Here is a 12,643-nt window from a genome sequence, read left to right on the forward strand (position 1 = left end):
TTGGCTTATTTGATCTTGTGCAATTCAACTATGATTCTGCACAATTTGTCATGCGTCCAGAATCTCATTTGGCAAGGGCCTCTGATACACAGAATTGTACCAAGATTCTAAACACGAAGGTCTGAAAAGGAGTGTCTGCGGCCTGTAAAGATTCCCTCTCACCTCTTTCCAGACTCTGCATCCAGCTTTCTAATGGAGCTCATTAGCACATGGGCGGCTATATCTGATGCAGGCTTTGCTCCAGGCAGAGATGGAGGGTACGGGGTCCCCCACACACGTATGCCCTGGCAACTGCTGATGTTTTCACTGTCTCCATAGCTTTGCCTTTTCTGCAATGCCATAGAGTTGGAATCCTGCAGTGTGGAAGCCTTTCCAGATTGGCTTCTGTCACTTAGCAATACGCATTTCAGTTTCCTCCATGTCTTTTCATGGCTCGATAGCTCATTTGTTTTGGGTTTTGAGTAATATTCCATTGTCTGGATGGACCCCAGTTTATTTGTCCATCCCCCGCTGAAAGGCATGGCATATTCATTGCTTCCGGGTCTCGGCAGTTGTGACGAAACCTGCTACAAGCACCTGTGTCCAGGTTTTGTTTGCACATAAGTTTTCACCTCATTTGAGCAAATACCAGGGAGCACAATGGCTGCATCTCATACCTTGGTATTTGTCCATCTTCCGAAAGGCTGAGGGCTTAACTGTGCGGCTGTTCCAAGATGCAAGAATGACAGTCTAACAGGAAAGGTCATGAATTGGCCAGTGTTACTGGACGTGTTGGAGATGGTAGACCTTCTTGGCCCCCAGACGCCGTTCCTGCATACGAGTGGCCCATGGGTGGCAGTTGGCTTGAAGTAAGCCTGAAAAGGAAAACCTACTTTATTAGTTAAATGGGATTCCGTTACAGGCCTTCTCAGAAACACTGCCTCTCTCGTCTCAACCTCTGAAATCTTGACCTCCCATTTGGGGGCTTTCTCCCCTCCATTTTAGTTTCCCTGTCACCAGGCTTGATGTGAATGGAATGGAAATTGCAAACGCCTCCATCTTATCCTCTGAGCCCCTGTGCTGGGCTGCTGCTTCCAGAAGCCCTTTGCCTCCCACCAGTAAAGACTAAAGGGCCTGCTTGTTTGTCTTTCCTCTATGCTTCTCCACCCCACCCCACACAAAAAAACTGGTGTGCTCTCTCCGGTGTATACAAATGCACACATCGATTCCATCTTAGATAAGCTCTGCCTTGACACCTCACCTTCCTCCAGCCGCCACCCCGTTTCTCTTACCCTTTGAGAAAGGGATGGCTAAATGGTCACCCAAACTCACGCTTCCCCGTTTGGAGTATCGAGATAGTGCTGGGACGTGGGCGTCCAGCTTGAGACTGTTTTGTAGGCTTCTCGATTTGCGGTGGGGTGCGGGGACTAATCCGTGCCTATGGGATGTGAGTGTGCATTTGGGAAGAGGTGAGGGAGCGTGGAGCCACAACGGGGACGGATCCTGGGTGTCCAGGCCAGCCTTGGAGGAAACCCTTCTGACCCCTAGGAATACCGGACGGGATCGGGTTATTACAAGAGCAAGAATCAACTCCTATTGTAAAAAGCTGTTGAGACGTGGGCTTATTTGTGACAGCAGCTCATGGTGCTGTAACCAGGGTCCAGCAAACTACAACTTGTGGGCCGGACTGAGCCATTACCTGTTTTTGTAAATAAAGTTTTATCGGCACACAGCCATGCTCATTCACCCACGTACTGTCTGTCATTGCTTTCCGACTACAAAGGCAGAATTCAGTTGCTGTGACTGAGACCTTCCAGAGTGAAAATGTTTACTATCTGATCCTTTGCAGAAAAGGTTTGATGACTGATGCTCTAATATTTGAGGCTCAAATATCTGCTGAGATAGCAACACCAGGTGGATGAGAGCTACCACGTGGGACAGCAGAAGGTAGCGGACAAATGCCCATGAATCTGGCCCTAAATTTGCTGCTATGAGGTACCCAAAGCTCCCAGACCCAAAGCCCCCAGATTTACCTCTCTGTGTTTCTCTCTCCCTCTCTCTCTCTTTCCTCTCAGGCTTGTTAAATACAGATTGCAGGGCCTTACCCTGGGGTTTTTGATTTTGCAGGTCTGGGGTGAGGCCTGAGACTCTGCATTTCCCATATGCTCCCAGGTGGTGCCGGGAACCGCACCTTGGGAACCGCCAGCCTACATTATTGGACAGGACTACGCTTTCCACTGGATGGGACACAAAGTTACTTTTTTCTTGCCCATCGGTGGGGCCCAGACGGCAGAGCGTGTCTGGGGAGGAAGGCGTGTTTACTGATCGACCACCATCTAGCATTTTATCAGCTCCTCCAAGTTGTGGTGTGAGTTCTGTGACGCTGCTACTCTCACAGTTTTAAATCGGGACTTTTTTAGTACTTGCGGTTTTTCCAAAGCAATGATTACTTGAGAAGAGCCCACACCACACAGTAGGACGGGTGACCGACAGTTCGGTAAAGGCCAAGCTGAGCACACACCACTGAGCACAGAGCAAAGGCTCAGAGCGCGGCAGGTGGTCGCGGGCTCCATGCTGCACGGGGAGCAGAGCACCTGGCAGGTAGCACGCACGTGGCTGTGTGACTGTCAGCCCCACCGTCACCGTCACCGCTGGGTTCTTCTCCCCGGGCTTCTTCCCCTTTCCTTTCTCTCAGCGGCCGCTCTTCTCAGTCAGACTCCGTGTTCTTCGTGCTTCGTGCTCCGTGCTGGCCTGGTTTCTGCTGTCAGCGTGCTGTGCAGTGGGTCCTGGAGGTCGGGCTCGTTTCGAAAGTCTTCTCAGTGCTGCCAAAACCACAGGTGGCATCTCATTAGAGATCTTGCAATCCAGGAAATGCAGGTGGTAGACTTGAAATCAAGTCAAGCGCTGGGCAAAGGCAGAGGAAGCTGAAAAGCCGGATGTGGAAGGATGGAAGAAGAAAGAGATGAGCAGGGACGGAAGGGAGGACACAGGGAGCAGGGAGAATATTCTGCAGTCAGTGCACTGAGGCTCACGCTTGTGCTGTCTGAGCCCTGCCGTCAGACACGCCAGCAGCTGCAGCAGTGCCGTCGCTTCATTTAAAAACGTCCCACGTGCTACTTCACTAGGCGTTTCTATTTAACTATTTCATGCGTGACTTACATAAGCAGAACTTCCTATAAAATATTGTGTCCTAATGCATTAATGAATTCTGCAGGCGGTGCCGTGTCAGCGCCACTCTCATTATGTCTTCTGCACCTGCACATGTCCTGAGGACACACACTGTTTCTTGGGCAGGGTCCACAGGGCAGAAGATGGTGCTGGCCACCGGGGAGTTTCCCTTGAACGAGCTTTACTAGAAACTAGTGTGATGATTTTCCTTACCTAACACGCCAGACAGATCTCTTAGCAAAAAGACTGTGTGTGTATCTTAGCGTCATGAGCCCTTCCTGCTGTGGCTTTAGCAGGTTTGGGTATCATGGGGACAGAGCCAGGAGCGCAGTTTCCAGGCTCTCGGCCTCACATGGTAAGATGCTGGCTCAGGTAGTAAATGGCCATCAACTGTGATTGGATGGCCATCAGCTGTGGCTAGTTGGCCGTCAGCTGTAACCAGTGAGCTATTGGCCACTAATATAACTGCCGTGGCTACGCTAGCAGAAAGAGAAAAATGGGGGCTAGCAAGGAGATGGTGGCTGAGCTAGCAAGCGTGGATTGCAGTTAGCAAGTGAGGTTGGTTGGTTGGCAGAGAAGTGGATGGCAGGTTGCGGATAGTGTGGCTCCTGCTTCCTGTGTCTCCAACCCAGCTGCCAGTGAGACTATAGTGGTGTGACTCCCCTACCTATGGCTCCGTGGGTGTTCCTTTTTGGCCTCACTGTGTCCTGCGTTCCTATGTGGGGAGCGGGACCACAGACCCCACATGACATCCTGCATGACAGGTATCTAGCGCCCCTTCCCCCCACAGTAAACGCTGATATCAAGGGTCAGTAAACATTTTCTGTCAAGCGCCAGGGAGTACAATATTTGCAAGTCCTTCGTCCTGCCATTATAGAGTGAAAGCAAGCATGGACAAGTGAATGACCTTGGTTCTCTTTCAATAAAACTTTATTTACAAAAACAGGCAGCATCAGATTTGGCCTGCAGGCCAGCAGCAGGCCTTCCCCTGGTTTCATCTGTGCATACAGATCACCTGGGGAACTTGTTAAAATGAACTTCATGGTTCAGTAGATCCAGGGTGGGGAACAAACTCGCAGGAGATACTCACGCTGCTGGCCTTTCAACCACACTCGAGTATTGAGGGTTTGGATAACATCTGCTTTTTGTACCTACATTTGGCAATTGCAGTGAACTGGGGACGCTGGCGTTGATTCCCGTGAGCTGCGTAATTCTACGGAATTTCAGAGAGAACCTGAAAAGCTGAGTGTAAACTCAAGAAGACTGTGGGAGTGCTCTATGTAGAATGCCTTCTGAGCAAACGCAAGCTGAGAAACTTGGGTATGCTCGCAATGACTTCATTCTTTCTCCGGGTTTCCTGGAACCCATCTGCTTTTGAAACCGTTCCGGGAGAATCCAGGTAATTAAAAGGGAGCCTAGTTTTCTGCCTGACTTTGGATCTGTCACTTGACCTTCCGTCACTTGGGGGCCATGTGAATGTACTTACCAGATTGTGTGAGAACAGGATCTTACTGGGAAACAGATGTTGGGGCAGCATTTTCTCACCTGTGGGAGAGCTGAAATCCTGCAGGTAGCCAGGTCAACCTATTAGCAGTGATGACTTTTCCAAATACCGGAGCTTGAATGCAAAGGGCTAATTACTCTCAGATTTGGGAAAGGTTAACAAAACAAAACAAAACAAAACAACTCAAACCTTGCCAGAGCAAGCACCACCACAAAACCCCTCTCACACATATGAAACTACCTTTGCCTGACGTCTCCCTGGATGCATGTGAAGCGACTTATTCCTGACAACATCCGAGGCTGCCTGCTCCGCAGCCGGCGTGGTTCAGCTCACCAGAGGTCTCCCCAGCTTCCCCGCTGCCGCCTCCCGTCTCTGCCCCATTCCAGTGATTCTTTCCATATGGGAATTCCACGTTGCCAAATGTGAGCAACCCCCCTCGTTGGGCAGATGGTTGGAATCAATTCCAGGTGTATAACTCACCCAGCAGTTTTCGCTCCATGGGGCGGAGGGGTCTGGAATTATTTTAAGTTTCAGGTTTTAAAAATAACAGGCGGTTGTGACCCTTTTGGAGGATTTGCGGCTACTGGACGCTCTCCTGGGACAGTCAGGTAGGGATCCCATTTCCCACCTGTCACTTCAAAGTGCCCGCCTGAGGTAAACGAGTTTATGTTGGCAAATGTGTATCAGGTTTGTTTTCGTGGCCCATTTGCCGGCTTTGTTAATGGTGTGTCACCAATTGGCCCTCTCTGCAAGGAGACGCCTGGGCATGAACGTCCTAGTAGTGGCTCCTTGGAGGTGGGGGCTCCCGGGGTTAGACTCAGACCATCTCAACAGCGAGATTCACGGCCTCCTCTGTTTCTGATCTGCTTACCCTCCATGTAGCCGTTTTTACATTTTGTAGAACATATGTAGTGTTCTGTCTTACAAGGGTGTGTTGGAAATAAAAGTGTGGTTATTTACGGGAGCCTGAGAACCCCACCGATGCCTGGCTTTGGGGTGCCCCACAGAGGTTGCCTTCACCTTGTACTTCTGAGAGCAGAGGGGTACAAAGCGCCTCTGGCAGAATTCCCGCAGAAGAGAGCAGGGCCGTGAGACCCCCCCCCGTGAGCAGAGAGCTGTTTTCTTTTGCCTTTCCATGAAATTTCTTGTAGGCTGGAGGGAAAGACATTTTCTTTTAGGTACCAGTAAAGAAGACAGGGTCACTATATTTGACGTTCTCTAAGTCCTTTGGCCGCGGACACTAGCCAGTGTCAGGCTAGAGGGAGTGTACAAAACAGCGTGTCTACAAACATTTTATGCTCTTGAAATGAATCCTGTATGTGTATTTAATCGGGACTCCACCACCGCCATTTGAACCTTTTTTTTTTTTTTTCCCACATTAAAAATATCACCTTGAGTGGTTCTTTTGGAGTGAATGTCAAGGTGAAAATATGTATCCCGCAGTTAGTTTCTAAGAAACTGTAGCTGTTGTTTATGAAACATAATGAATTAATCATATATGCAGCTCAGAGGATTAATCCTGGTGAAGGGGAGAAAAAGCAAAAGCGGAGGGTGATTGCGGCCTCCGTCCTGCTGATTAGGGCGCTGCGTTCCTTGAGTGGCTTTTCTCTGTAGGAGGCTGTGTGGGCTGGCACAGCCTGGCTGTGGACGCATGCCGTCCTGGCTCACGTGGGCGTGCAGGAGGCTGTCCTGAAGGTCCTTGCATGCGTGCACTGTGCAGTCCGAGTTGCTGCTGCACTGGGGAAGGTGGGTGTCATGCAGGGAGTCACTCGGGGTCTCTGGTCCCGCTCCCCATATAAGAACACAGGACATGGTGAGGCCAAAAAGGAACACCCACGGAGCCATAGGTAGGGGAGTCACACCGCTATAGATAGTCTCACTGGCAGCCGGGTTGGAGACACAGGAAGCAAACATCCGTGAGCACCCCAGCAAGGGGTCTTTCCTGCACCAGTCTCGCTTACTAGCTGCAATCCGTTGTGCTAAGTGCAATCCGCTCTTGCTAGCTCAGCCACCATCTTCTTGCTAGCCCCCCATTTGCTGCTAGCGTAGCCACGGCAGTTATTAGTGGCCAATGGCTCACTGGTTACAGCTGACGGCCAACTAGCCACAGCTGATGGCCATCCAGTCACAGTTGATGGCCATTTACTACCTGAGCCAGCAGCTTTCCACGTGAGGCCGAGAGCCTGGAAACTGCGCTCCTGGCTCTGTCCCCACAGTGGGACACATGCTTTGGGAGGGTCCAGGTGAAGGACCAGTTCCTGGCTCTTAGGAGGAGCCAAGCCCTGGGACCTGGCAGGTGGATGTCCACAGGTGTGTGTCTGTCACCACACAGATGCACGGTAAGGTGGCCCCAGCGGGTGGGGCTGGCCGTGTTTTATCAACAGTGAAACGTACATTTTTGCAGGATTTCATATTTCCGAAATCAGAGTTCTCCTTAGCGTCGGCCATACCTCGTTATTATTGGTTTTCTTTTCTCCTATGGAGCCTCACTTCAATTACAGGGGTGTGTTAGAGTCGGTACCCTCTTACATTCAGTGAAACGTGGTAGCTTTGGGGTCCTGAAGTTGGGGTGAGAATTTAGTAAGAGGGAAGAACTCCCATTTTCTGGAATCCGAGGGCCAGAGACAGAACAGGATGGGCTTTCAAGAAACCTCATTTCTGCCCAAGGCAGGGAAGAAAGGTCAGGATTCCTTTACCCTGAGCCGTGGTTCTCAAAGTGGGGTCCCAGGTCAGCAGCCTCAGCTGGGAGCTCCTGAATTAGAAATCGGGGTTTGCACAAGCCCCCCAGGTGGTTCCCATGCGTGCTCAGTTTGCGAACCGCCTAACTAGGGCTCCCCAGTTGTTCTCAGTGCCTGTGGTCAGATGTGTCCGGTGTGGGATCGTTTGTTACCGCTTCTCCCCGACTTCCCTGCTCTCCTCCTGGAGCCGTTCCCTCCTTCCGGTCTGTCTGCCACCTGACAGCACGTTCTCCTTCCTCGTTCCTCCTCCTCAGGGACCCGTTTTGCAGGCTCCTCCTGCACCCAGACCTTCAATGGTGGCGTCCTGCAGGTCTGGGCTGGGCCACCTTCTGCTTTCACGCTGTCTGGCCAGCGCTCCCGATGACAGTGGTTCCAACCCACTTGTCCCGCGGTAGCCCCTGAATTTCTGTCTCTACAATTGGGTCTCTGTGCCCCACCCACACCCCCCATCACACACGGGCTCGGGACGCCTGTCTTTCTCCTCACCCCAGTTTCTTCTCCCTCTGATTCCTCTCGTAGCGAATGGTTCCGCCTTCTCACCTACTGCTTACGGTGGAAATTGGCTGCGATTTCTGAATCTCTCCCTCTGCCTCACCAGTTACGCTCACTGCCCACCATCATGTTGTTCCGACCTCTTACTGTCTGTCGCTCCACGGTTTTCCATCCTCTCCGTGTCCACCGCTCCTGGCCCCCGTTGGGTGTATGGTTCTCCTGTTTGGAATATTGCTAGGGTCTCCCTCCCTGTTTATTTCCACGCTGGTCAGGTTACAGGGACATTTCTCGCGTGCAAATCTGATGATGGAATTCCTTTATCTGACCGGTCTTGAATGTCATGTCCTTCTCTCAGTCGTATTTCCCAGTCCTGATCCGTTTCAGAGCTCTGCTCTTGTGAGCTTGTCACCTAAGGCTAGGAATTGCTGCCTAGAATTTTTCTTCTTGGAAACTCATAACCACCTTTGCCGTTTTAAGCGTTTGGGGAAATGCTGCCGCCGAGACACTCAGTTAGGTTCGCTCTAGCATTTCCCATGGTCTTGGGCGACCCTGTGCCTCCCACACACATCAGCCGGTTACCGTCCCATGACACTTGTGTCCTCAGTGCGTTTGGGGAAGGGCTGTACTTCCCATGTGAGACTTCACATGAGCTGGCCCCAGCCTGCCCTCTCAGACTCATTTCCCATAACTGCCCGGCTAACACATTCAGTGGATCGTGCTTTTGAAGTTCACTTTCCTAAAAATATCATGTTATGCCCATGGGACTTGGTTACTTGCAGCCTTTCTTGTAGCCTCTGAATGAAATGCCTCCGGTCCCCTTGTCCCCTTGGAGAATTCCCTCTTGTCATTCAGATCTCAGCTCCGCCACCCCCTCTTCCAGGAGGGCTTCCCTGGTTCCTCTGGACACACTTGGAACCTGCTCTGGTGCCTTCGCATCTCGTTTACGCTTTCGTCATCGCCTCCTTACAGACTGGCACCTTCCTGGGGGTGGTGACATGGGTATCACAGACATCTGCATGGCGTGGATGCTCCATAAACCCTCGTTGATTTGACTGAGAGCGAGAGAAAGTGATTGAGTGATGGTCGTTTCTGGCTGTCATCACGTACAGCTGCTCCTGACAAAGCACTTACTGTACGTTCTGCAGTGTTAACTCGTGTGGTTCTGCTGGCACCTCTGTGAGTTAGGCCCTTGCGTTAGTGCCCCCGTCATTCAACTGAGTGAACAGTGTGCCCGCTGTTCCCAGCAGGTGGAGGTAAAGCGGGGGCCCCTGGCCTCTGCTTATAGTTACAGGTTCCAGCGTACAGCGGAACAGCTTAGAACTCAAACAGAAGACGTACAGGTCCAAACACAGCCGTGGGAAGTGGTCAGTAGGGCCCGGTCAGCCCTGAAGCTTTAATGAGCACAACACAATAAAGGTCACCAAAATAAAGGGAGGGCGACAACCGCCGAACTCCGTTTAGTGGCAGGAAAGGAAGCTGGAAACACTTCCAGCCTTGGAAGGTGGGATGAAGGACGTGAGAGACCATTTACACTTGTTTCTGGAAATCCATGAAAAACATATCCTGGAAAATTGTCTCTACATGTGATTCCTAAGGAATGACAGTAACTTTCAAAAAATGGAAACGTACGTGGGAGAAGGGTAGTGAGATGCATGAGCCATGTCCAATAAGACTTGGCAAAGAAATCAAATCTGTAAAAGAGATGTAAGTACTTTCAGGAGAGAAAGCCAGCCAGAATGGGGGTCTCTAATGGGAGTGAGTATAACCTCCAAAGGGGGTGTCTGTGATCATTTGTTGCGTGTAGGAAAAAATACTGGGACATTTTAAAGAATAGATAATGAATGTGAATATCAGAAAGTCCCCGGCATTATTAACATCTGCATTCCTGGTGCTCACACCGAGCTGTGTGGTCGATGCCGCACAGCAGAAACAGGATGACACGCAATCCCAGGAGAGCGTGGGGTACTTCCATGGTACACTGGCGTGTAGCTCGCCTCACGCACGTGTGGGTGAGTGAATCCGGAGACTACGCCATTCACTTGATGTGAAACTAACCCTCACAGCATGTTTAAGTCGCTTAGAGGGATGTCTGAAAAGACACAAGCTATAGAAGTCAAAAGTCGTCATTTGTAAATAAACACATTGCGAGTATAACCCCAGCGTCACCATACAGGAGCCCTACAGCCATGACCAGGTATGTGTGTTTCTCTCGATTTTTCCTTACGCCGACCTTCATTGAAATGTAACTTACATGCAGTAAAATGCACCTGTTTTAAGGGTACAGTTTGGTGAGATTGGACATGTGCATATAACAGTGTAATCGCCATCACAATTATGAGATAGGACAGTTTCATCACCCCCGCCCCCCAAGTTCTCTCTTGTTCCTTTGTGGTCAACGCTTCCCCCATCTGAGAGCCTGGCAACCACTGATGTGATTTCTCTCCATATTTTGGTCTTTTCCAGAGTCTCCTGTAAAATAAATCACACAGAATGAGACTTGGGTCTGGCTTCTCTCCCTTCGCGTGGCCTCCGAGGATTGTTCAGTGTGTGGCACGCGTCGGTCCTTTCTTTTTTGTTGCTGACTAGGGTTCCCTTGGACAGACGTACCGTGTCGTTTGTGTATCCACCCTTCAGGTGCAGGACTATGTCTAGGTTTTGGGAAGTCCGAATGCAGTCACCGTACACATTTGTAGCCGCGTCTTTGGGGGGGACACGTGTTTCCTTTTGCTTGTGTACGTGTCTGGGAGTGTGATTGCTGCCATCAAGTTACGTGTGTGCGGAGCTTTATAAAACACTGCCACACTGCTTTGCAAAGTCACCGTGCTGCTTTACGCCCCTGCCAGCCCTGCAGGCGAGCCCTCGTTGCTCTGTACCTTTGCCGGCACTGCCTATGGTCAGTTTACAAAAAACCACATTTACCCTGTAATGCTGGTCTTTCGTTGTGATTTTAATTTGCATGTCCCTCATGGCTAAAGATGCTCAATGTCTTTTCCTGGCTTTGTTTGCCAGCCTTCCTGCTCTTGGGCGCGGTATACTTACACTTACTGATGGATACGATAGATTGAATTTTTTGAGTATTAAAATGAAATAATTCAGATGAAAGCATTTTCCCCCCATGGCCCCTTTTAAAAACCCAGTGCCTGGTACATAGACTCAGTTAGAGCTGTTTTTTAATGAATGGTTACTGGGCAAAGAGTGACCTTCCGGGTTATGCAAATCGGACAAACTGAAGGAGACTTTTGTTTCAGTTTCTCAGGAAGATGGGGATAGACCCCAGGTATAAGGACCGCTGCTGGAAGAAGGGTGGTGGGAAGCGGGTGAGACCTGAAAACTCAGATATGGAGACCGACAGCCAGAAAACGTTCTGGAGAGCTGAGCCCGTTCGCCAAAGTGAGACGTTAGCTCCTGTCCCTGGGGATGAGAAATCCCTGAGGATGTGAAGATGAGACTCATTATGAGATTGGAGGTTCAGAAATGCAAACGGGACAGTCTCGAGCACAGCACGAGGCATGACAGTCCCGCCGTTTGTCCTTGAGCTCTGACCTTGACCATTTTCACTCGGTCGCCTGTTGTTCTGTTGTGTAGATGGGGGAGGATAACATAGGACCTCAACCTTGTTAGCAGGCTCTTTAGTTCTCCTGTTTCCTTTTTGTTTGGAATCGCAGCTGCCCTGATTCCCCCGGGGGCACCAATATGTTGTAATCACAAGCAATACTCCTAAAAAATACGTGCACTCACAGGGGAGAGTCCACACACATTTATGGAGCTGGGAGTTCCCAGGTGCTGTTCTAACACTGGGGGCAGCTACGTCAGTGGATCTAAATGTCTGTAGCCCACAGCGAGCCATCCCCTCGGGGATCGGCATGCCAGCAGAGGGGGACAGGCCATGCGTGACAAGGACGAAGTGAATTCCGTGCTCTGCTGAGGCCTGGGCGTGCTGTGCCGAAGGGCCCTGTCAGATGTCCTAGGGGTGTTTCTGGGTGGCTCGTGGTGGCCTGGGATCCGTGTTTGACGTACGGCATACTAGTCATGGCCAGGGCCATCGATGCCACAACTGGGAATTGGTCCTTGTGGGAGAGGACGTGGAGCTGTGAGGCGTAATGGAGAGAAAGGGCTCCTGAAGAGATGGGTGGGGAGCTTGTGAACTTGCCCGTGCAGGGTGTGGGGGCGGCCAGCGCCGTCTGATGCGGGAAGGAGCCGCCACACGCGTACCTTTACTTGGGAAAGCTTTGTGTCCTCCCGGTGTCAGGACAATTTCCTGCTGATGTTGTTGTTGTTGTTGGGGCGGGGGGAGTGCAGATGAACTGGAACTTTCACGCACACGTACTGGAATGGAAGCCTGGTAGCTGCAGCCCTGAGCGCAGATCAACCCCTTTTGTAGGACGAGACCTGAATGGCCCCGGAGGAAGCTGACACACAAATTGATCATTTTTTTTCTGTTTTAAATTCCACCTGCAAATAAGAGTTTCTCCGCGTGTTACATTGGGCTCTTTCACAACTTAACTTTTTGCACAGAATGTTTGTTTATTGAGGAGAGAGCTCACTCGGCGAGGCATATGTTTGTGACGCTGGTTGGTAAAAAAACAACAACACTCCCCTCCTCCCAAAAAAACCCCATTAATTTCTAGAATGTAAGACAGACTGTTGGGCGATATAATTTTCATCTGACACATAAAACACAGTAATAACAGACACATTTTTTTCTTCACAAGCAATAGAATCTTGCGAGTGCCACAAACCACCGGGTACTTCTCACTTTCAA

The sequence above is a fragment of the Rhinolophus sinicus genome, chromosome X (genome assembly GCF_036562045.2).
Source record: "Rhinolophus sinicus isolate RSC01 chromosome X, ASM3656204v1, whole genome shotgun sequence".
Classification (NCBI taxonomy): Eukaryota; Metazoa; Chordata; class Mammalia; order Chiroptera; family Rhinolophidae; genus Rhinolophus; species Rhinolophus sinicus.